This window comes from Narcine bancroftii, chromosome 1 (assembly GCF_036971445.1).
Source record: "Narcine bancroftii isolate sNarBan1 chromosome 1, sNarBan1.hap1, whole genome shotgun sequence".
Taxonomy (NCBI): domain Eukaryota; kingdom Metazoa; phylum Chordata; class Chondrichthyes; order Torpediniformes; family Narcinidae; genus Narcine; species Narcine bancroftii.
The window spans coordinates 241,511,656-241,534,069 of record NC_091469.1 but is presented as its reverse complement, the minus strand read 5'-3'; the positions used below and the strand labels follow the sequence as shown (position 1 = coordinate 241,534,069).

General features: G+C 47.2%; 1 protein-coding gene and 1 long non-coding RNA gene across 2 annotated transcripts in view; one reads left to right on the top strand and one right to left on the bottom strand.

Annotated features, from left to right (window-relative positions):
- Nucleotides 1-13,317: 13,317 nt before the first annotated feature.
- Nucleotides 13,318-22,414, top strand: part of LOC138740712 (zinc finger protein 420-like) — a 29,852-nt gene continuing 20,755 nt past the window's right edge. Inside the window, exon 1 of the mRNA XM_069893765.1 lies at nt 13,318-13,402. The gene's annotated coding sequence lies outside the window, so the exon portion shown is untranslated. The remainder of the gene's footprint in view (nt 13,403-22,414) is intronic.
- On the bottom strand, nt 15,814-17,747 carry LOC138740827 (uncharacterized). Its single transcript, XR_011343175.1, has 2 exons — nt 17,660-17,747; nt 15,814-16,204 (listed from the first exon to the last, which is right to left on the bottom strand). It is a non-coding gene; the product is annotated as an uncharacterized lncRNA (long non-coding RNA).

Here is a 22,414-nt window from a genome sequence, read left to right as displayed (position 1 = left end):
ACTGCTTTTGGAACATTTCATCAGTTCTTCCTTGATTGCACTGTGTCACACACAGTGAGAGGGCTTCTCTCTCTCCAACTGAAACTACAAAGAGAGCTTGTGACTCATGTCTTGCAAAACCCTCACCTTCTCCAGCAAACAACAGGAGTTCTTTCTTCTTCTCCATCTGTTGTTATCTTAGGTAAACAATCCATAATTGACCTCTGTGAGCACTTTGCAGAAAGGGTAGGAAGACAATGGTCAAGCATTTTATGACATCAGTTCAATTAACACCTACTTGTGAAAAGTGTTTACATTCTCCAGAGATCTTGCAATGTGACTTCTTCATTCTTTCAAAGAAGATCTGTTTTAAAATGTGTGTATGTATGTGACCTACTGTAAATCTCATAAATTCTCCCCAAATATTAATATTGTTACAGAATAAAGGTGCAAAGGGAGTGGGAACAAGAGGGAATAAAGGGGTGAAGGATGAGTAGGAACAAGGGGGAATAAAGACGCGAGTGGGAGGGTAAAACAGGGGAATAAAGGGACGTAAGATACAAGGGGGTATATCGGAATAAAGGGCCAGGAGGAACAATAGGGAATAAATGGGAAAATGGGTAGGAGGAACAATGTGGAATGGAGGGGCAAAGGGGGAGTGGGAACAAGAGGGAATAGAGGGGCGAAGGGGGAGCGGGAACAAGAGAGAATAAAGAGGCAGAGAGGGAGGAGAACAAGGCAGGAATAAATGGGTGAAGGAGAAGTGGAAGCAAGAGGGAATAATGGGGAGGGGAACAAGAGGGAGTAAAGGGACCAAGGGGGTGGGGTGCAAAGGGGTGAAGGGGGATCAAAGGGGCAAAGGGGGAATAAAGGGGTGAAGGGGAAACAAAGGTACAATGGGGAAGAAAGGGGTGAAGGTGAAGCAGGAACAAGGGGGAATAAAGACATGAAGGGGAGGCTAAAATGGGGTAATAAAGGGGTGTAAGGTACAAGGGGGAATATAGGGATTAAGGGCCAGGAGGTATAATGTGGAAGAGAGGGTCAAAGGGGGAGAGGGAACAAGGGAGGATAGAGGGGCGGAGGGGGAGGGTAGCAAGAGAGAATAAAGGGCCGAAGTGGAAAGCAACAAGGGTAGAATAAAGGCGGGAAGGAGGAGCGGGAATAAGGGGGAATAAAGGGGTGAAGGGTAAGCGGGAACAAGGAGGAATAAAGAGGCAAAGGGGGAGTGGGAACATGAGGGAATAATGGGGCAAATGGGGAGGGGAACAAGACAGAACAAAGGGGTGAAGGGGAGGGTAATAAGGGGGAATATGGGGGAGAAATGGTAGCAGGAACAAGGGGAATAAAGGGGCAAAGGGGTAGGGTAAAAAGGGGGAATAAAGGGGCAAAGGTGGAGCGGGAACATGAGGGATAATGGGGTGAATGGGGAGGGGAGCAAGACAGAACAAAGGGGCGAAAGGGGAGGGTAACAAGGGGGATTATAGGGGTGAAGGGGAAGCGGTAACAAGGGGGCATAGAGGGGCGAAGGGGGAGAGTAACGAGAATAAAGGGGTGAAGGGGAACAAGGGAGGAATAAAGGCATGAAGGAGGAGTGGGAACAAGAGGGAATATAGGTGCGAAGGGGGAGTGGGAACAAGGGGGAATAAAGGGGCAAAGGTAGAGCGGGAACACAAGGAAATAATGGGGCGAAAGGGGAGGGGAGCATGACGGAACAAAGGGGCGAAAGGGGAGGATAACAAGAGAGAATAAAGGGCGAAGGGGAAGGGGAACAAGGGAGGAATAAAGGTGTGAAGGGACAGTGGGAACAAGGGGGAATAAAGGGGTGAAGGGTGAACGGGAACAAGGGGGAATAAATGGGCAAAGGTGGAGCGGAACACAAGGGAATAATGGGGCGAATGGGGTGGGGAGCAAGACGGAACAAAGGGGTGAAAGGGGAGGGTAACAATGGGGAATATAGGGGTGAAGGGGAAGCGGTAACAAGGTGGAATAGATGGGTGAAGGGGGAGAGTAACAAGAGAGAATAAAGGGGCGAAGGGGAACAAGGGAGGAATAAATGAGTGAAGGAGGAGCGAGAACAAGGGGGAATAAAGGGGCACAGGGGTAGTGTAACAAGGGGGAATAAAGGGGCAAAGAGGAGTGGGAACATGAGGGAATAATGGGGCACAGGGGTCGGGTAACAAGGGGGGAATAAAGGGGTGAATGAGAAGCAGGACCAAGGGGGAATAAAGATGCAAAGTGGAGGGTAAAATGGGGGACTAAAGGGGCATAAGGTACAAGGGGGAATAGAGGGATAAAGGGCCAGGAGGAACAATAGGGAATAGTGGGGAAAAGGGGAAGGAGGAACAATGTTGAATAGAAGGAGGTGGGAGGGGGAACAAGGGGGAATAGAGGGGTGAAGGGAAAGGGGAACAAGAGAAAATAAAGGGGTAAAAGGGGAGGGGAACAAGGGAGGAATAAAGGTGAGAAAATAGGAGCAATTACAAGGGTGAATAAAGGGGTGAAGGGGGTCGGGAACCAGGGGTATAAAGGGTCAAAAGGGGAGGGGACCTAGGGAGGAATAAAGAGGTGAAGTGGGAGCAGGAACAAGGGGGAAAAAGGGGTAAAGGCAGAGGGAAACAAGGGGGAATAAAGGGGTGAAGGGGGAGCGGGATCATGAGGGAATAAAGGGGTGAAGTGGGAGGTTAACAAGGGGGAATAAAGGGGAAAAGGGGGAGCAAAACATGAGGGAATAATAGGGTGAATGGGGAGGGGAACAGAAGGGAACAAAGTGGGGAATGGGGAGTGGAACGGGGGAATAAAGGGGTGAATGGGATGGGGAACAGGAGTGTATAAAGGGGCGAATGGGGAGGGAAGCAATGGAGGAATAAAGGGGCGAATGTGGAGAGGGACCAAAGGGAAAAAACGGAGTGAAGGGGGAGGGTAACAAGGTGGAATAAAGGGGCAATGGGGGAGCGTAACAAGGGAGGACTAAAGACGCAAAGGGTGAGTGGGTACAAGGGGGAATAAAGGGGCGAAGGGGGAGGGGAACAAGAGGGAATAAAGGGGCAAAGGGGAGGGGAACAATGGAGGAATAAAGGGTTGAATGTGAGTGGGAATAAAGGGTCGAAGGGGAAAAGGAACAAGAGGGAATAAAGGGGTGAAGGGGGAGGGGATAGGGAGGAATAAAGAGGCAAAGGGGAATAAAGAGGTGAAGGGAGAGTGGGAACTTGAGGGAATAATGGGAAGAAGTGGGAGGGGAACAAGGGAGGAATAAAGGTGAAAAAGGGGAGTGGGAACAAGGGGGAATAAAGGGTTGGAAGGGGAACAAGGGGGAATAAAGGAGTGAATGGGGAGTTGGAACAAGGGGGAACAGAGGTATGAAGGGGAGGGTAAAATGGGGGAATGAAAGGGCAAAGGGGGAGCATACGAGGGAATAGAGGGATGAAGGAATAGCTGGAACAATAGAGAATAGAGGGACAAAGGGGTGGGAGGAAAAATAGGGAATAGAGGGGCAAAGTGGTAGTTGGAACAATAGGTAATAAAGGGGTGAAGGGGAGGGGAACCAGAGGGAATAAAGGGGTGAAGGGGGAGGAGAACAAAGGGGTGAAGGGGAGGGGAACAAAGGGGTGAAGGAAGAGGGGAACAAAGGGTAATAAATGGACGAAGCGGCAAGGGAACAAGAGGGAATAAAGGAGTGAAGGGGGTGGGGAACAAGAGGGAATAAAGGGACAAAGGGGGAGGGCAACAAGGGGGAATAGTTGTATGAAGGGGAGGGTACAATGGGGGAATGAAGGGGCAAAGGGGGAGGGTGCAAGGTGGAATAGAGGGATGAATGGATAGCATGAACATAAGGAAATAGAAGAGCAAAGGGTTAGGAGATAAAATAGGGAATAGAGGGGCAAAGGGGTAGGAGGAACAATGGGGTATAAGGGGCAAAAGGGGAGGACAATGTGGGAATAAAGGGGCAAAGGGAGAGGGGACCAAGGGAGAAATAAAGGGGCAAAGGGGGAGTGTGAACATGGGGGAATAAAGGGGCGAAGGAGGAGCAGGAACAAGGATGAATAAAGGAGCGAAGGGGAGGGGAACCAGAGGGAATAAAGGGGCAAAGTGGAATGGGAACAAAGGGGCTAAGGGGGAGGGGAACAAAGGGGCGAAGGAGGAGGGGAACAAAGGCAAATAAATGGGCTTAAGGGTAGGGGAACAAGAGGGAATAAAGGAGTGAATGGGGAGGGAACAAGAGGGAATAAATGGGCTAAGGGGAGAGGAACAGGAGGGAATAAAGGGACAAAGAGGGAGGGGAACAAAGGGGCAAAGTGGGAGAAGAACAAGTGGGAATAAAGGAGAGAAGGGAAGGGGGAATAAAAGGGTGAAGGGGGAGCGGGTACAAGGGAGAATAAAGGGGAGAATGTGGGAGACAAGGGGGACTATAGGGGTGCAGGGGGAGCAGAAATATGGGTGAATAAAGTGGCAAAGGGATGGGAAACAAGTGAATAAAGGGGTGAATGAGTAGGGGAACATGGAGGGAATAAAAGGAGTGATGGGGATGGGAAGAAAGGGAATAAAGGGGCATGTTGGAGGGGGTTGAAAGGGGTTAAAGGGGAGAAGGGAACAAGGGGGATTAAAGGTGCAAAGGGGGAGTGCGAACAAGGGGGAATAAATATGTATTGTAATAGAGAAAAAATGGAAAAGGTGGAGGATTCGTTTGTGGATTGGGGGATTCAGAAGAAGGAATTATTGAAGAAGATTGATTCTTTAGAAATTCAAGGTCGAAGAAATAATGTAAAAATAGTAGGTCTTCCAGAAGATATCCAGTAAAAAAAAATTTAAAGTGGATTCCCGAGTTATTGGGTAATGAATTTTTTCCAGATGGTTTGGAACTGGATCGGGCACATAGGGCACTGAGGAAAAAACCCTTTCTGGGCCAACCATCATGAGCATAAGCAGTTTTGATCCATTGTTTGCGATACCAAGATAGAGAAATTATATTACGAGTTGCGGTACAGAAGGCATGACAAAATCAGTTTTCAATGATGGTTCAGAATAACAGAGTGTTCTTCTATGCTGATTTGAGTTAAGAAATTATTAGAAGGCATCAAGAATTTAATTCAGCTCAAGAAGTATTGTGGATAAAGGGTTATAAATTTACTTTTCGTTATCCTGCTGTATTGAAAGATTTTTATGGAAATTTTAAATCTTAATTTTTTGAAAATGATCGTGATGCATTAATTTTTGCTAACTCACTGCCAGATTTGCAAGGAAATGGAAGGTTGCCATTATCATCATCTAAAAGGAGGGTAAATGGAAATGGGAATGGGAGGAATGGGAAACATGGAAAGAATGTTGAAATGATGCAAAGTCTCCTTGATATTGAAGATCCAGAACAGTCATTGGGACAGGAATCACTGGGTTGAATGTGTTTGACTAAGTATTTGAGAAATTCTGACTGGGGTTGGGGGGGGGGGGGGGTGGGTGGACGACACTGACACTTTTGACAGTCATCTGCCACTAGTGGGTTTTACCACATCCAGATTTTTAGGGAATTACTACTTTTTTGTCGCTTGTTGGGGGGGAAGTATATTTTCTTCTTTTTTTGATTTTTGGAACATTTTCTATAAGGGGGATTTAGTGTATTATGGTTAGAAAGGAGAGCAATATTTTATAATAGTGAGAAATTCATTGTTAAGCTAAAGAAATGTCTACTTTGAATTTCGCAACTTTTAATGTTCAAGGATTGAATAATCCAATTAAGCATAAACATGTGTTTGCCTAGATATAAAAAAAGAAAGTTGATATTGTTATTTTTTGCAAGAAACACATTTGACTGAAAAAGAACATTTGAAACTGAAGAGAGAATGGGTTGGACATGTGTTTGCTTCTTCTTCTAATTCTAAAGAAAGGGGTGTAGCGATTTTGATTAATAACAAATTACCATTTGAATTGGAATTATTTGAAGGAAATGCTGGGAGGGTTTTGATGGTGAACTGTAAATTTTTTTGCTGAATCTTGGACTTTGTTGAATATTTATGCACCTAATTAGATGATGATCGATTCGTATCAGAGGCTTTTTTAATGTTAAATCAGGCCAATGAAAATATTTTGGTTGGGGGAGACTTTAATTGTGTTTTAGATCCTTTATTGGACAGATCACCGAAAAGTATAAGGAAATCGAAGATGGCAATACAAATGGGAGCTTTGATGAAAGATCTGAATTTAGTTGAAATTTGGAGGAGAATAAATCTAACAGAAAGGATTTTTCTATTTATTCATCTAGGCATGATTCATTTTCCAAAATAGATTTCTTTTTGATATCGGCACATTTGCAAGGTAGAGTAGTGCAGGCTGAATAGAGTTATATCTGATTATTCTATGTTGTTCATTTCTTGTGTGAGTTCAGAAGTGTTACAATCGACTTACAGATGGAGGTTTAATATAATGTTATTGAGGAAGCTAGAGTTTATTACTTGTGTTAAGGAATAGATTATGTTATTTTTGGCTGAGAATGTTAATTCAGTAAGTAGTAATTTTGTATTGTGGGGTGCTTTGAAAGCATATTTGCATGCACAAATTATTAGTTACTCTACAAAAGTTTTAAAAAAACAATATTTGGCGGAAAGTTCAACATTGGAGAAACAAATTACTGAGTTGGAAAAGGAATTTCAGAAAGATGTTACAGAATTTTGGTGGAAAGCAGCATTAACTAAGTTGAAATTACATTATAATCTTTTCTTTCTTCTTTGGCTTGGCTTCGCGGACGAAGATTTATGGAGGGGGTAAAAAGTCCACGTCAGCTGCAGGCTCGTTTGTGGCTGACCAGTCCGATGCGGGACAGGCAGACACGATTGCAGCGGTTGCAAGGGAAAATTGGTTGGTTGGGGTTGGGTGTTGGGTTTTTCCTCCTTTGCCTTTTGTCAGTGAGGTGGGCTCTGCGGTCTTCTTCAAAGGAGGCTGCTGCCCGCCAAACTGTGAGGCGCCAAGATGCACGGTTTGAGGCGTTATCAGCCCACTGGCGGTGGTCAATGTGGCAGGCACCAAGAGATTTCTTTAGGCAGTCCTTGTACCTTTTCTTTGGTGCACCTCTGTCACGGTGGCCAGTGGAGAGCTCGCCATATAATACGATCTTGGGAAGGCGATGGTCCTCCATTCTGGAGACGTGACCCATCCAGCGCAGCTGGATCTTCAGCAGCGTGGACTCGATGCTGTCGACCTCTGCCATCTCGAGTACCTCGACGTTAGGGGTGTGAGCGCTCCAATGGATGTTGAGGATGGAGCGGAGACAACGCTGGTGGAAGCGTTCTAGGAGCCGTAGGTGGTGCCGGTAGAGGACCCATGATTCGGAGCCGAACAGGAGTGTGGGTATGACAACGGCTTTACAAATACTTTACAAATATATCAGTATGAGCGATTAATTCAATGATCAAAGCAACATTTCTATGAATTGGGTGAGAAAACTCATAAAGTATTAGCGTAGCAATTAAAAATGGAACAGTTATCATGAACTATTAACGCTGTTAAAAAGATTTCAATAGTTACTTATAAACCTCAGGAAATTAATGACAAGTTTTATTCATTTTATCAGAAATTGTATACTTCTGAGGGAAAAGGTCACTGGTTTTATTGAATCTAAGTTAAAGTTACCTGTTTTAGGGGAGGAGGAGGTTAATGAATTAGAAACTCCATTTACAGATTTTGAGATTAAAGAAGCTATACAAGAGATACCAAATTGAAAGTCACCAGGGGTTGATGGATTTTCAGTTGAATTTTATAAAGTATTTTATGAAGATTTATCCTCGGTATTTAGAGATGTATTGTAACAAATAACTGAGGATCAGTCATTACCAGAATCTTGTTCGAGTGCTATAATTACTGTGATTCCAAAGAAAGATAAGGATCCATTAAAAGTATATTTGTATCGACCTATTTCTTTACTAAATGTGGATTATAAAATTATAGCTAAAATATTAGTGAATAGACTTGCTAAATATTTACCTCAGTTGATACACATAGATCAAACAGGATTTATTATGAATAGAAATGATGGAAGAATTGCTTGCGTCACTGCTGGGGAACCGCTGGCTGCGGGGTGCCCATGGAGACATTGCACAGGATGGTACTTCTGCCGCTCGGAGTCAGGAGGTCTTGGAACCGTAGGCCCATGATGGCAGTCCTGAAGGCTTGCATCTCCTCATTGGACTTCTGGTCCCAGGTGAGCTGGTCAAAGTTGAGGCCAGGTGTCAGCGCCCAGATGGCCAGTCGTGAGAGTGCATCGGCGACCACGTTGTCCTTCCCACCCTTGTGCCAAATGTTGGTGGTAAACTTTGACACGGTGACACTGCTGGCATGCCGATCAGGGATCCTTCACCATCGTGAATGCTTGGGTGAGGGGTTTGTGGTCAGTGAAGATGGTAAAAGTCCTCCCCTCCAAGAAATAGCAGAAATGCCGCACCGCCAGGTACATGCCCAGTAACTCACGGTCAAAAGTGCTATACGCGCTCTGGTGGGTGGAGAAGTTGGCTGAAGAATGCCAGTGGCTTCCACTGTCTGCTCCAGGATGGCGCCGATGGCTCTGGTAGAGGCATTGACAGAGAGCACCATATGCAAGTTGGTGGCATCCTTGGTGGCCTCAAATGCACTGCAGGCCTCGGGGATCCAGGTGAACATTTTGTGCTTGGCTGTGATGAGGGCAAATAGCAGCTGCATGATGCACGCGGCTCCTGGAATGAATCGGTTATAGAAGTTTTCCATACCCACGAACTCCTGCAGCCCCTTGAGGTTGTCCAGGCATGGGAACTCCTTGATAGTGGTGACCTTCATAGCAGCGGGCATGGCTCCTTCGGCCATGATGGTATGGCCCAGGAACTGCATGGACATTTTCCCAAACTGACACTTGGCTGTGTTGATGGTGAGGGCAAAGTCGACTAGCCGGGAGAAGAGGGCATGCAGGTGGGCATTGTGTTGCACCCGATCCCTGCTGGCAATGAGGATGTCATCCAAGTAAATGAAGACGAAATCCAGGTCTCTGCCCACTGAGTACATGAGGCGCTGGAAGGTTTGAGCGTTGTTTTTGAGCCCAAACGGCATGTGAAGGAATTCGAACAAGCCGAAGGGTGTGATGATGGCCGTCTTTGGTATGTCCTCAGGGTGCACTGGGATTTTGGTGATACCTGTGCACCAGGTCAACCTAGGAGAAAACCCTTGCACCATGCAGGTTGGCCGTAAATTCGTGGATGTGAGGGATGGGGTAACAGTCAGGAACTGTCACCTCATTGAGCCGTCAGTAGTCTCCGCAGGGGCACTAGCCACCGGAGGCTTTTGGAACCAGGTGGAGCGGTGAGGCCTACGGGCTATCAGACCACTGAATGATCCCCAGATCCAACAGATGTGAAAACTCCTCCTACGCCACCTGGAGCTTATCAGGCGGGAACCGGCGTGCCTTGGCGAGAACCAGTGGGCCCTGGGTGGGGATGTGGTGGACACCCCATGGTGCAGCGAGGCAGTGTAGATCTCATCCAGGATTCATTGGAACTCGTCTCTGGGCATGCTGATCGTGGCCATCTGTGGCTGCTCTGTGCGGGAGGTGTTGAGGCGAACAGCATGGAAAGTACAGGTGTCCACCAGGATCCTACTCCGAATGTTCACCAGAAGCCCGTGGGCGAGGAGGAAGTTGGCACCCAGGGTGGGGGTCATAAGGGATGAGACGGTGAACCTCCACGAGAACTTTTGTCAGCCGATCTGGAAGTGGACTGTCTTGTTTCCATATGTCCAGATCTCTGTTGCGTTGGCCGCATGGAGGAGAGGTCCTCGAGGTCAGTTCCTGGACTGGATGGCTGTGGCCGGGATGATGCTGATCTGGGCCCCAGTGTTAATGAGGAACTGCCGACCACTGACTGAGGCCCGCAATAGAGGAGGCTGTGTCCTTGGTCAGCTGCCGCAGCCATTAACAGCAGCCGACTTGTTCGTTTCCGTGGATCGAGCAGGGCTGATGACATTTCCAAGCGTTGACTCATCAACGCTGGTGGTAGAAGCAGAGGCCTGGAGCAGATGCCATGCCCCTGGTTGTGCTCTTGGTGGCCCCTGCAGTGGTCAGATGCTCTACTGCAGCACCAGGGGCGGGCTTGGCATTGTCATGCCTGTGCCTCATGACCTGTTGGACCTCCAAGCCCTCTGGGAATCATTCGAGCCATAGCTCTTAGGCCATCTGAGCGACCTTCCTCGGGTCAGTAAAGCTCTCTTGGGCCAGATGTCCTTGGGCAGATGATCGAGGAAAATACGTTCGAAGATCAGCCATTAGCACGAGCATCTCGTCCATCAGCTCCATCGGGGACCTGTCCCCCAAGCATCGCACGCTGGCACCTGGATAGTCCGAGGGATTCGGTGAGCACTTGCTTGATGGTCTTATATTTGACTTCGGCGAGTGGGTGCTGAATGAGGTGCAACATGCGTTTAGTAGTGGCCTGGTCCAGGGTGGCGACCACATGGTAGAATTTGGTCACATCAGATGAAATCTGGTAGAGGTGAAACTGAGCCACTGTGTGGCCGAACCAGGTCTCCAGCTTTTGAACCCAGAAGTCAGGCAGCCTGATGGCAATAGCACTGATTCTAGGTTCGCTCATGTTGAGTTCAAAGACGTTTGAACCAGTCGGGGTCACCAATTGTAGCAGCACTACACAGCTACTGAAAGAACACACAACCAGATGGATTGAGCTCAGTGAGTAGAACTGATTTATTGCATGCTGCTGGGCTGGACTCATACTCCCAGCCCTGACCTGGCTGAGAACCGTGCTGGGGGGCACCGATGTCACCTGGGCTTCACTTGGTCCGCCAGCGCGGGGTTCTGAGCCCTATGATGATAAGAAGGGGAAACCCCCGACGGTGCCATTTTGGCCGGCTGCCCCGCCACATGGGTTACAAGCGGGGCCAGTTCGCCTGCCTAGTGGCATCCCATCACATTCTTTTATTTTTGGCTCCCCTTAAGGGGGCTGTCTGATGGGGTGGATGGGTGGGGAGGATTACTTTTTTAATTTAAAAATTGATTTCTTTTTGTTATGCTTATCATTTAAATAAAGTTTTTTTTAAAAGTTTTGGAGAAATATAAATTTGAAACCTTATTTATTGGTTGGGTGAAGGCATTATATAATAATCCTGTAGCAAGGGTGGTGACAAATGGTCAAACTTCTTCCTTTTTTAAATTAACGTGTTCAACTCATCAAGGTTGTCCTTTGTCACCAGCCCTATTTGCATTGGTCATTGAACGGTTAGCTCAGGCTATCAGAAGAATGAGAATATTACAGCTATAAGAATTGGACAGGATGAATACAAGATTAATTTATATGCTGATGATGTTTTGATATATTTAACTAACCCTTCATTCCTCCTTGTTCCCCTCTGCCTTCGCCCCTTTATACCCCCTTGACCCCTCCCCCTCTGCCCTTTTACTCTCTTGTTCCTCCTTCTTTTTGTCCCTTTATTTCCTCCCTTTTGCTGCTTTATTCCCCCTAGTTCCCTTCCCCTTCATTCCCCTCCTCCTTCTCCCTTTGATTCCCCCTTGCTCCCCACCCCCTTCATTCCCCCTTGTTCCCCACCCCTTTGCCCCTTCATTCCCCCTTGTTCTCCACCCCCTTTGCCCCTTCATTCCCCCTTGTTCCCCACCCCTTCACCCCTTCATTCCCCCTTGTTCCCCACCCCATTCATTCCCCCTTGTTACCCCTCCCCTTTATTCCCACGTTCCCCTCCTCTTTGCCCCTTTATTCCCACTTGTTCCACTTCCCTTTTGTCCCTTTATCCCCCTTGTCCCCTCCCTATGCTCTTTTACTCCCTTTTTCCCTCTTTATTTCCCCTTGTTTCTCCTTTTGCTGCTTTATTCCCCCTTGTTCCCCTCCCCTTTGCCATTTATTCCCCTCCCCTTTGCCCATTTATTCCCACTTATTCCCCTCCCCTTCACCCCTTTATTCCACTTTATTCTCCTCCCCCTACGACCCTTTATTCCCCCTCATTCCCTCTCCCCTTTTGCCTCTTTATTCCTGCCTTTTCCCCTTCAATTCATTCCCCCTTGTTCTTCTTCCTCCTTTGCCCCTTCATCCTTTTACTCCCTTGTTGCCCCTCCCCTTGACCCCTTTATTTCCCCTTGTTTCCCCTCCCCCTTTGCTGCTTTATTCCTCATTGTTTTCCTCCCCTTTATTCCACTTGTTCCCCTCTCCATTCACCCTTTCATTCCCCTTGTTCCCCCTCCCCCTTTGGCTCTTTATTCCCTCTTGTTCCCCCTCCCCTTCTCCCATTTATTCATCCTTGTTCCTCCTCTCCCTTTGGCATTTTATTTCCCATTCCCCTTTATTTCCCCTTGTCCCCCCTTCCCTTTCATTCTTTATTCCCCCTTGTCCCCCCTCCGATTCATCCCTTTATTCCCCTTATTTCCCTCCCCCTTTGCCCTTTGATTCCCCCTTGTTCCCCACCCCTTGTTCCTCCTTTGCCCTTTATTTTCCCTTGTTCCCCTCCCCTTCACCCCTTTATTCCCCTATTCCCCTCCCATTTGCCCCTTTATTCCCCCTCACCCTTTGCCTCTTTATTTCCCTTTGTTCCCCCACCCCATTTTCCCCTTTATTCTTGCTTCTTCCTCTCCCTTTCATTCTCCCTTGTTCCCCTGCTCCTTCGCTCCCCATTGTCCCCTCCCCTTCGCCCCTTTACTCCCTCGTTTCCCCTCCCCTTCGCCCCTTTACCCCCTCGTTCCCCCTCCCCTTCGCCCCTTTACCCCCTCCCCTTTACCCCCGCCCCTTTACCCCCACCCCTTTACCCCCTCCACCCCTTTACCCCCTCCACCCCTCGTTCCCCCTCCACCCCTCGTTCCCCCTCCACCCCTCGTTCCCCCTCCACCCCTCGTTCCCCCTCCACCCCTCGTTCCCCCTCCACCCCTCGTTCCCCCTCCACCCCTCGTTCCCCCTCCACCCCTCGTTCCCCCTCCACCCCTCGTTCCCCCTCCACCCCTCGTTCCCCCTCCACCCCTCGTTCCCCCTCCACCCCTCGTTCCCCCTCCACCCCTCGTTCCCCCTCCACCCCTCGTTCCCCCTCCACCCCTCGTTCCCCCTCCACCCCTCGTTCCCCCTCCACCCCTCGTTCCCCCTCCACCCCTCGTTCCCCCTCCACCCCTCGTTCCCCCTCCACCCCTCGTTCCCCCTCCACCCCTCGTTCCCCCTCCCCTCGTTCCCCCTCCACTTTGACCATTTTTTCCACCTTTTCCCCCCTCCTTCGCCACTTTATTCCCCACCATCCCTCTGATTGACGGCTCATTCAATCCCCCCTCCCTCCCGAAATACGACGTCCCATCACGTGACGGTGTTGCTCGGCCCATGTGTTTCCGCGTGACGTCACAGGTTTAGTGAGCGTCTCTTAGCGCCGTTCCCTCAGCAACAGGCCGGAGCGGAGAGGAGGCCGCGGCCTGGCTCCGGGGTTGAAGGTGAGACTTACTCAGGGCGGGCGGAGCCGGAGTGGAAAGGTTGGGGGTTGGGCGGCGGAAGTGGGAGGGTGGTGAAAAGTTGGTGAAGTCCCAGTGCTCGGGTTGCGGGCCCGGCCCTTGTTGGAGCCGCTTTGCCCTGAAGTGGAGGCGGTGCTGCCTGGGGTTGAGGGCGGCCTTGGGGAGGAGGGCAGGGGCACCGAAGTCCGGGCGGGGCTCGTCCCCCCGTAGTCGGGTAGTGGGAAGGGTCGCTCCTAGGCGGTCGACATCAGGGACCTGGTTCCTTCACACAGGGAGAAGGGTCCCTGACAACGGTCTTTGCAGCGAGTGTGTCCGGCTGCAGTCCCTGCCCCCCGCCCGCCCCGATGGGTAGGGACAACAGACGGACCTACGGGGGAGGGGGGCAGGGGCAGACAGGGTCCCCACCACAGGAAGGTCTGGCTCGCTGGGAGAGGGTCAGGAGGCCCCTGTCACCATCCCCGTCTCACACACGGACACCCCGGGCATCTTGTTGGGGGAGATCCCTTCTCAGGGTAAACAGCAGCATCAACTGGGTCCGTGGCTCCACCACTGGGGCTGCTGTGTAGCCGGGTGGTGCTCAGTCCCGGTGCCCAGTGACTGGGGACTCTCGGGTCTAGGCCACAGACGCGCACTTGCACGTGGTGGGGGCGGGGGAGTGTTGTGGAAACCAGGGCAGGGATCTACCTCCTTGGTGCCAGGTTCACGGATGTTTCACAGCAGGGTCGGGGTTCATATCCTGGTCAGGGAGAAGGGACAGCTGGCTCATTGTTTTACTGATGAGATTGGCATGAAGAGAGACGAGATCTTGCAGATAGAGTTTACAGGACCCAAAATTAGAAATGCAGTGTTGTTATCTCAGAATGTCTTGAACCAGTGATGTCCTGAGGTAAAAAATTGGAAGATCTTCCAAACATATGATAAAGGAGCTGGTGCAGGTGTGATGACTTCAGATATATAGACTTTTAGTTGTCTTCCACAGTAGATGGGATGTATACAAAAGGGGCAGATCAGTGTGGTCCTTCATACCAATGACATCAGCAGCATAAACAAAATGAGGTTCTTCAAAGAAAAATTCGAGACTTGGCTAGCAAGTTAAAAGACCAAGTATTCCGATCTGAGGTTTTGTAGCATTACTAAAGGCAGAGCTGCTGAAATAAATGTTGTCTATGCCAAGCAAGTAAACCAGCTACAGCCCTTTATTCAAATCATGCATGTTCCTTTTTTTGGGGAAGCAACAGGCTCACGGGAGTGATATAATGCTGTTGTAAGGCCTGGCTGTTTCCCTGGGGACATGCTCCTGCAACCTGGAACTTCTGCGCGGTGGGGGCAAAGCCCCTGTTTCCTGCTGCACTGGCTGTTTGCTACAGCGATTTGGCCCGTTGTGTACAGACTTGACCCAACCACGGAGCGACAAGGAATTAAAAGACAGTGAAGTTAATTTTGTTGTTGAGGAACTGGTGCAGAGTGGGGGCAGATGGGCCTGAAGTGGAGGAGCACCCAGATCATGTCAGGGAGATGTGCTGAGGCTGGTCTGGCTGGGGGTTCTGACCCAAAACAATTGTCTTGCAGATGGGAAAGCTGTGGCTAATAAACAGATTGTAGGGTGCACGCTGAGTACACAGGAAAGGCACAGGCAGAACCTGCTGTGTTCACAGTATACATAAATGATCTGGAAGAGGGGACAGAGTGTATCAAAGTTTGCTGATTACACTAAATTGTGAGAAAAGCAAATTGTGCAGAGGAATCGGAGAGGTTGAGAGAGATATAGAATAAAGTGAGTGGGCAAATGCAGTACAATGTTGGTATATGTGAGGTTATCCACTTTAGAAGGAAAAGTAGAATCAGATTATTATTTAAATGGCAAGCAATTGCAGCATGCTGCCATGCAGAAGGATTTGGGTGTGCTTGTGCATGAATTGTTAATGGTTAGTTTGCAGGTGCAGCAGGCTATCAAGAAGGCAAATGTTGCCCTTCTTTGCCAGAGGATTGAATTTAAGAGCAGGGATGTTATTCTGCCACTGAACAAGGTACTGGTGAAGCTGCAACTGAGGTGGGTAAGTTATCTCCAATGGTGGGGAAAACTAGAACTAGAGAACATTCAGTGTAGTAGATTTAGGATGGAGATGAGGTTTTCCCAAAGGGTGGTTAATCTCTGGAATTCTCTGCCCATTGAAGCAGTGGAGGTGACCTCAGTAAATATATTTAAGACAAGGTTTGATTGATGTTTACATACAGTAAAGTCCTAAAATCTGGACTGCTCAGGGATCAGGTCCAACAGGAATTTTGTTTTTTTTCCCCAATTCTCAGGCACTACTTGTAAAACTCAAATTTAAGGAAAATAAGTGTAAATTTATGTAGTGTTCGTGGAAAAGAACGACATGCACACCAAAGCATTGGGAATGAGACTGGTTTATTATGGGCCCCAGGCCCTGATGTCAGGGCCCCGCATCATTGGATTGGGATTGGCCAACGTTCCTGCCAGAGCTCCCCATCTTCCCACTATGTGGGAGGTCACCTGGAACAGCAGCCGGTGTCACCCCAGCCCATTTTGTGGTCTGTTTCGCGACTACGTGCGCGGGCCACTACAATGGTCTTTTAACGAAACAGTTTTCATATAAAATACAAAGTACCAAAAAAAATTAATATTTTGTCTTGCATTTCAGTGACTTCTGCGTGGTCACTTGTTGCCCCTGTGCTTCTGTGCATTTATGCATGCATGCACGCAAAAGCCGAGTGTTTTTGAGGTCCGGATTCTCGAATGGTTTGGATTTCAGCCAAGAGTTCCTAGAGGGTCAGATTTTTGGTCTTTTAATGGACAAGCAGAATTAAGAGATATGGGAATAAGCAGGTCAGTGCAGATGAGCCAATTATTAGATCAGCTATGGCAGAGGAGACTTGATGGGCCGCATCGCCCACTCTTGCTCTTATTCCTTATGCTCTCGTGCTTCTCTCTCCACAGACACTGCCCGAGCGTCTGAATATTTCCAGCAGTTTCTGCCTTTTTAGGATCTAGTAACTGCAGTGTTTTTTTTCTGTCTAAAAATTGGAGCCTGTTATGTTATGGCCTGAACTGAAGGGGGGAACAGTCTGCTTGCTGGAGTTTGAGAAGGATGAGAGGTTTCTCTAGTTGTTTACAGATTGATGTGTAGAGATGGAAAAGGCGATGATTGCACCAAACAGGTTCTTGCTCTCCCACTCTCATGTGGGTCTGTGGCCTGACTTGTGGGCCTAACCATTTGTCCACTGTGGCATTTAGTGTCTTCTAGTCCTGCCTGATGGGCCGTGAACAGTGAGTGTCTGTCAGAATCAGGTTTATTGTCATGAGCATGTGTTACAATATTCAGGCATGTGAATTTTCTGCAGATTTCTGCAGTTTGTGCCACCCACTTCTGCGGTTTGTGCCCCCACCTCTGCAGTTTTTTTGAATATTTTATTTATAATTTTCCAGACTTGGACTCGAAGAGCTTTCAACAATATTATTATCAGTGAGTACAGTAAACACTGATTACAACTTATTTAAATCCACACTATGCAGATTCCTCTGAGACCAAATTTACCACCTTCCCTACCCTCCCCCCTCTCGCTCCCATGACATTTAGCATTTAACTAGTCAAAAAAAAACAAACACAGGACAATAAAAACATTCACAACAATGGAATAAATCATACATCAGGGAGTTATAGGTTTATGGTGGCCGGGGTCCAGGCCGATTTCCTGACTTTACCCGGCTGGAATGAGACAGGTCCCCCACTTCTTTTTTCCCCCCCCCCATAACTGAGGATGAAACAGGGAAGGCAAGAGCAGTGAGGGACAGCAGCTGTCACTACAATCATGCTCCTATCTTTTAGATATGGTTGCCAAATCTTTTGGAAAATGCCATACCTCCCCCTTAAGTTGTACGTGATTTTTCTCCAGGGGAACACATCTCCTTGCTCCACAGCACAATCTTCAAACAAGAGTTGGACTTCCAGGTAACCGCTATGCACCTCCTGGCCACTGCCAGTGCGATCATTACAATTTGAATTTGGAATTTGGACAGCTTAATTTTAAGTCTTATGACCATTATATTACCCAACAGGAACAACTCTGGGTCATGTGGGAATTCCTCACTTATAACATGATAGACCACTGGTTTGGTGGCCACTTCAAATTCATAGATATTCTTCATTTTGAGAAAGTGGCTATGTCCGTTTCCTCAAATGAAGGAACTAACCTAACTACTGGCCAAAAATCTCTCACCTTGACCAGGAATTTGATCTTGCGACTCTCCTTCCATTCTCATCTTTTCCATTTAGTTCCATTTCCTTTGTGCCATTCTAATTTCTTCTGTCTCTCAACAGCCTCTGATTCTAATCTCCTCTGTTCCATTTCTAATCTTTTCAGTTTCTCCTCTGCTTCTATTTCTAATCTCTTCAATTCTAACTGTATTTCCACAGAAATTTTACTCTTGGGAAAATGCTCTAATACTTCTGTGCCAAACTTCCCTTTTTCTAAATAGTATTTTGCAATCTACCTCCCAATTTCCACTTTTTTTCATTCATGGATCTACTGAAGCAATTTGCAATTTGTGGTGAATTGAAACCAACTCGTTGTTTTAGCCTTTTTCAAATTCTTGAGAGAATAATTACCAAAATCTCTATTTCTGCTGGTTTCTTGTTAATTTCACACACACTTGTTTTAGTTTTTTAAACCAAAGGAATTGCCAAGACAAGATTGGAATTCCACTCATCACTAAGCTGGACCTTTGATTCAAACTCAGACGAATGATCACTAATCAATCGTCCTCTAAGCTCACTAATTTTTGTTCAGATCTGCGGAGGAGTCCCCACTTTGTTAAGACCCCAAAACCAGCAACAATAAAGGATACAATTCAAAGAGGGTAATTCTAACTAATTTATTAATAACTATTAATCCTACAAATTCTTATCCAAATTACCCAAATTACCCCCAAATTACAATGATACAGAAATCTATTAACAATGATACAGAAATTATAGAAAGTGTGTATGTTGGAAAAAGAACCCATAAGTGAAAAACAAAAGAAGGAACAAAAAAAATCCCCGAAACCCCAGGTTAGTTCGGTCAAGTAAGTCAGTTCAAAAACAGTCCACAGAATTCACTCTCCAAGTTCAATGTCCCAAATCAGTGCCTCTACTGAATACAAAAGGACTCCATATGAATAGAGAGAGAAATGAAGGTTTATTCACCATGGACTTTTCCTGGTTTAACCACCTCGCTTTAACACAACTTCCCACAATTTCCTTCTTTGCAGCAAACAGCTAAGTGACTTTGTCACACTCTCAAATTTGGTCCACCAGAAAACTGTTCTGAACACAAAGTGAGATCTCTGCATATCTTTCTGGCTCCTCTACCAAACTGTCTCTGCCTTCACCCACCCTGGGGCACTCTGACACACTCTCTCTTATTCCTTATCTTTCCAGTGTTATGAGCCCAGAGGACTCCAAAACCCAGCAGCAATAGAAATTCACCAAGATGATGGTTACTTAAACAAAAGTCGCTTTTAATTTTCATTAAACATAATAACAAGATCAATCTTATACTCTGTCACAGTAGTAATAAGTTTACAGAGGGGTTTGGAGGTAAAATGGGAAAAATTTGTTAGAGCAGGTCACATACAAACACTTTAAAACACAGAATTTTTGCAGGAGTTTTGCCAAGTGCTCAGAGACTTCAATGATGGAGTGCTATTAGCAAAAAGCAACAATTTAACAACATACAGAACCAGCTTTGTCTGAAAAAAAGTTTGCTGTCTGGATGAGCATGTGATCTTTGCAGGCAGAAGCAGAACAGCTTTGCTCTCAGCATGGGAGGGAGTGAGAGAGAGGAAAGACACAGACTTCGGTACCAGAGGGACAAGCTGGCAAGCTTTGGAAGATGGCCTGGTCATCTAACTGGTGTTTCCCTTTGAATAGGAGAAACAGAAAGGAACTCTGTGATGACCTGAAAGAAAGAGGTTATCATCTGGAGAACCCTGAAGGGGGCAAGTTTCATCAGCAAGACTGGAGTGGCTGATTAAAAAGGAATCAGTTGTGGATGTCCTGGAACGAGAAAACTCTCTATGAAAACCAACAAGAACCCGCCTGAGTGGAAACTGTTTACCTGTTAAACACAAAAGCCTGGTGAACTTTATTAATAACTTCTGTGCACAGTACAAGAATTACCTACAACCAGTGAAACTTTTCTAAACTTATATACACATTACACACACATGTGCTTAGAATTAGAGGGGGGTTAAGTCAGTCAATAGAAATAAGTTAAAGTTTGATTCTGTTTTCATGTTCAAAGATAATTAAAGGCAACTTTTGTTTAAGTAACCCTCTGTCGTGGTGCATATCTATGACTGCTGGGTTTTGGGCACCTCTGGACTCTTAACAATATTATCTTAACCCCCCCCCACCGCCCCTTCTAATTCTCAGTGCACATGTATGTAATGTGTACATGTTCATGAAATTTCTTTGTTTCACTGTCCAAATCATTCACTTTTCACTTCTCCAAGTTCACTGGTGTCAGGCAATTTTGATACCGTGCACAGAATTCAACAGTTATAATTTTCACCAGGCTCTGGTGTTTAAAGTTTAAATTCAGGAAGGTTCTTGTTGGTTTCAGAGAGATATTTGTTGCTTGTGGACATACAAACTGATTTACTTCTATCAGTCATTTCAGTGTCTTGCTGAAGAAACTTGCCCCATCATGGATTTTCCAAGTGATAACCTCTTCTTGGTCACCAGAGTTCCTCTTGTTTCCCTTATTTCAGGATAAACACTCTAGCCAGACATTTCCTCTTCAAACTACAAGGGGTTTGAACAGGCTGAACTCAGAACTCACAACTGTCTTCAAAATGAGGTTATTCAACAAGGCTGCCAGCTTGCCATTTTACAGCCTCAACTGCTGCTGTAGAACTGACTTATATCTCTCTCAGCACTGATCCCTGAGACACACCACTAGTCACAGGCCTCCAGTCTGAGAAGCAATAATCCTCTATCATTCTCTGGCTATTCCCGTGTTGCCAATGTTGAATGCAGTTTACTACCCCACTATGAATACCGACCTTCTAAACGTTCCTATCTCCCTTGTTGAAGACCTTACTAAAGTCCATGTAGACAACATTCACTGCCTTTCCTTCAACATTCTTGGTAACCTCCTCGAAAAATTCTTTCAACAGCACCTACTATGCACAAAGACATGTGGACTATCCCTAATCAGTCCCTGGCCATCATATATATCTGATCTTTTAGAACACTTTCCATTAATTTACCTTCTACTGATGCCAGGCTCACCAGCCTATAATTTCCTGTGTTGCTATTGGAGCCTTTTTTAAACATCAGAACAACATGAACTACCCTCCAATCCTCTGGCATCTCACCCGTGGCCCTGCAATTTCTACACTAATGTCCCTCAAGGTGCAAGGGAAGATCTTCTTGTCTGGCCTTTGGAATTTATCCATCCTTATTTACTTTTAAGAATGCAAACACCTCATCCTCCTTGATCTGTATTGGTTCCATAACTTCACTGCTTCTTTTCCTTATACCCCACATTTCTATGCCAGGTTCCTGAGTAAATACTGATGGAATAAAAACTATTTAAGATTTCTCCCATCTCTCTGGCTTCATGCATTGCTGACCATTCTCACCTTCAAAGGGACCAAGATTGCTCTTTACACCTGGAAAATCCCTGACGCTAGGTAGATTCAGTAGTCCGTGGGGTAACCTTTAATTTGTACTGCCGAGCAGCTGTAGAGTTTATAAAGCTCTCCGTTGAGCCAGTGTCTATTAAACAGTCTGTTAGATGTCCGTTTATCCTCACCTCAATTTTTGAGTTACTTAGCTGGTGGGGTTTTGCTTGGTTGAGGACGACTGATGCCAGCACTCTGGAGGCTGCATCACTCCCTCTGCTGCCTTCATGTTGATTCGAAGGCCGGAGAGGTGGCATCACCCTCAAGAAGCAGCAAGATGGCTGCTGTTCCTGCCATTGCTTCTCTTCTGGTAGTGGTTCCTGCCACGAGGCGCAGCAAGATGGCGGTGGCAAACAGCATAGAGAGGTGGGGGTCTGCACCTCTGGCGAGAGGTGGGGGTCTGCGCACAGGTTGTATGACTGATCAAGAGCCACCCACGCGTTAGCCTTCCTGTGGTTCCTCTTTGTCTGACAGACTTTTCATCCAGTGATCCCTCCAACATCCGGAACACACGGAGTCTCTCGCGGTGGTGTTTGGCTTATCCACAGAAGTAGCACTCCCAGTTGCGTGTGGCCATGGTAGTTGGTACCTGGGACAGCTGTGCTCTGTAGGCTTCGCTTTCCGAGAAGGTTCTGCTTTTATCAGTGAGGTGGTCTGCTACCAGTTGGGCCTGTTCAAGGGATTTCACCAGATCAAGGGTACTGGCAAGGTCCTTCTTCCCCAACTCTTAACAGTTGCTGCCTTACATACCTTGAACTCACTCCAGCCACGAGTGTATCCCTGACTTGCTCTTCTTCCCTCACCCAGGCTGAGACTGCCTCGTAGTGGCATTTTTTTGTCAGCGTCCACTCTTCCAGAATGAAGTCAATTAGCAATTCGCCCAGTTGTTGTTGATGTTGTGAGAGTCAGTGTCTCACTAGCACGTCGTTCTGGGGCCTCATGTAGGTGGCCCTCAGGCTTTTGATGGCCGTCTCGTATGTCGCACAAACCCTGATGATTGTATATCCTTTGGGGCCGACTCGAGAGAGAGGAGGGCTGATCTCCAGAGGGCATCGGAGTGGAAAACTTCTTGGGTGGCCACTATTTAGGACTGGAAGCACTCCAACCAGTAGACAGAGGGTCGACTTGGATCATGCCTGGCTTCAACAGGGCTTCCGTTCCATCTTCAAAAGTAAGTTAATAAAATTGTAACATGATTGATAGTTCTCGGAAACTTGTGACGAGAAGCAAGGCCAGTGTAATTTTGGGGTCACTAACCTTTAAGCTGTCCTTGCCATCCATCCGCCAGTTCGCCTCAGAGC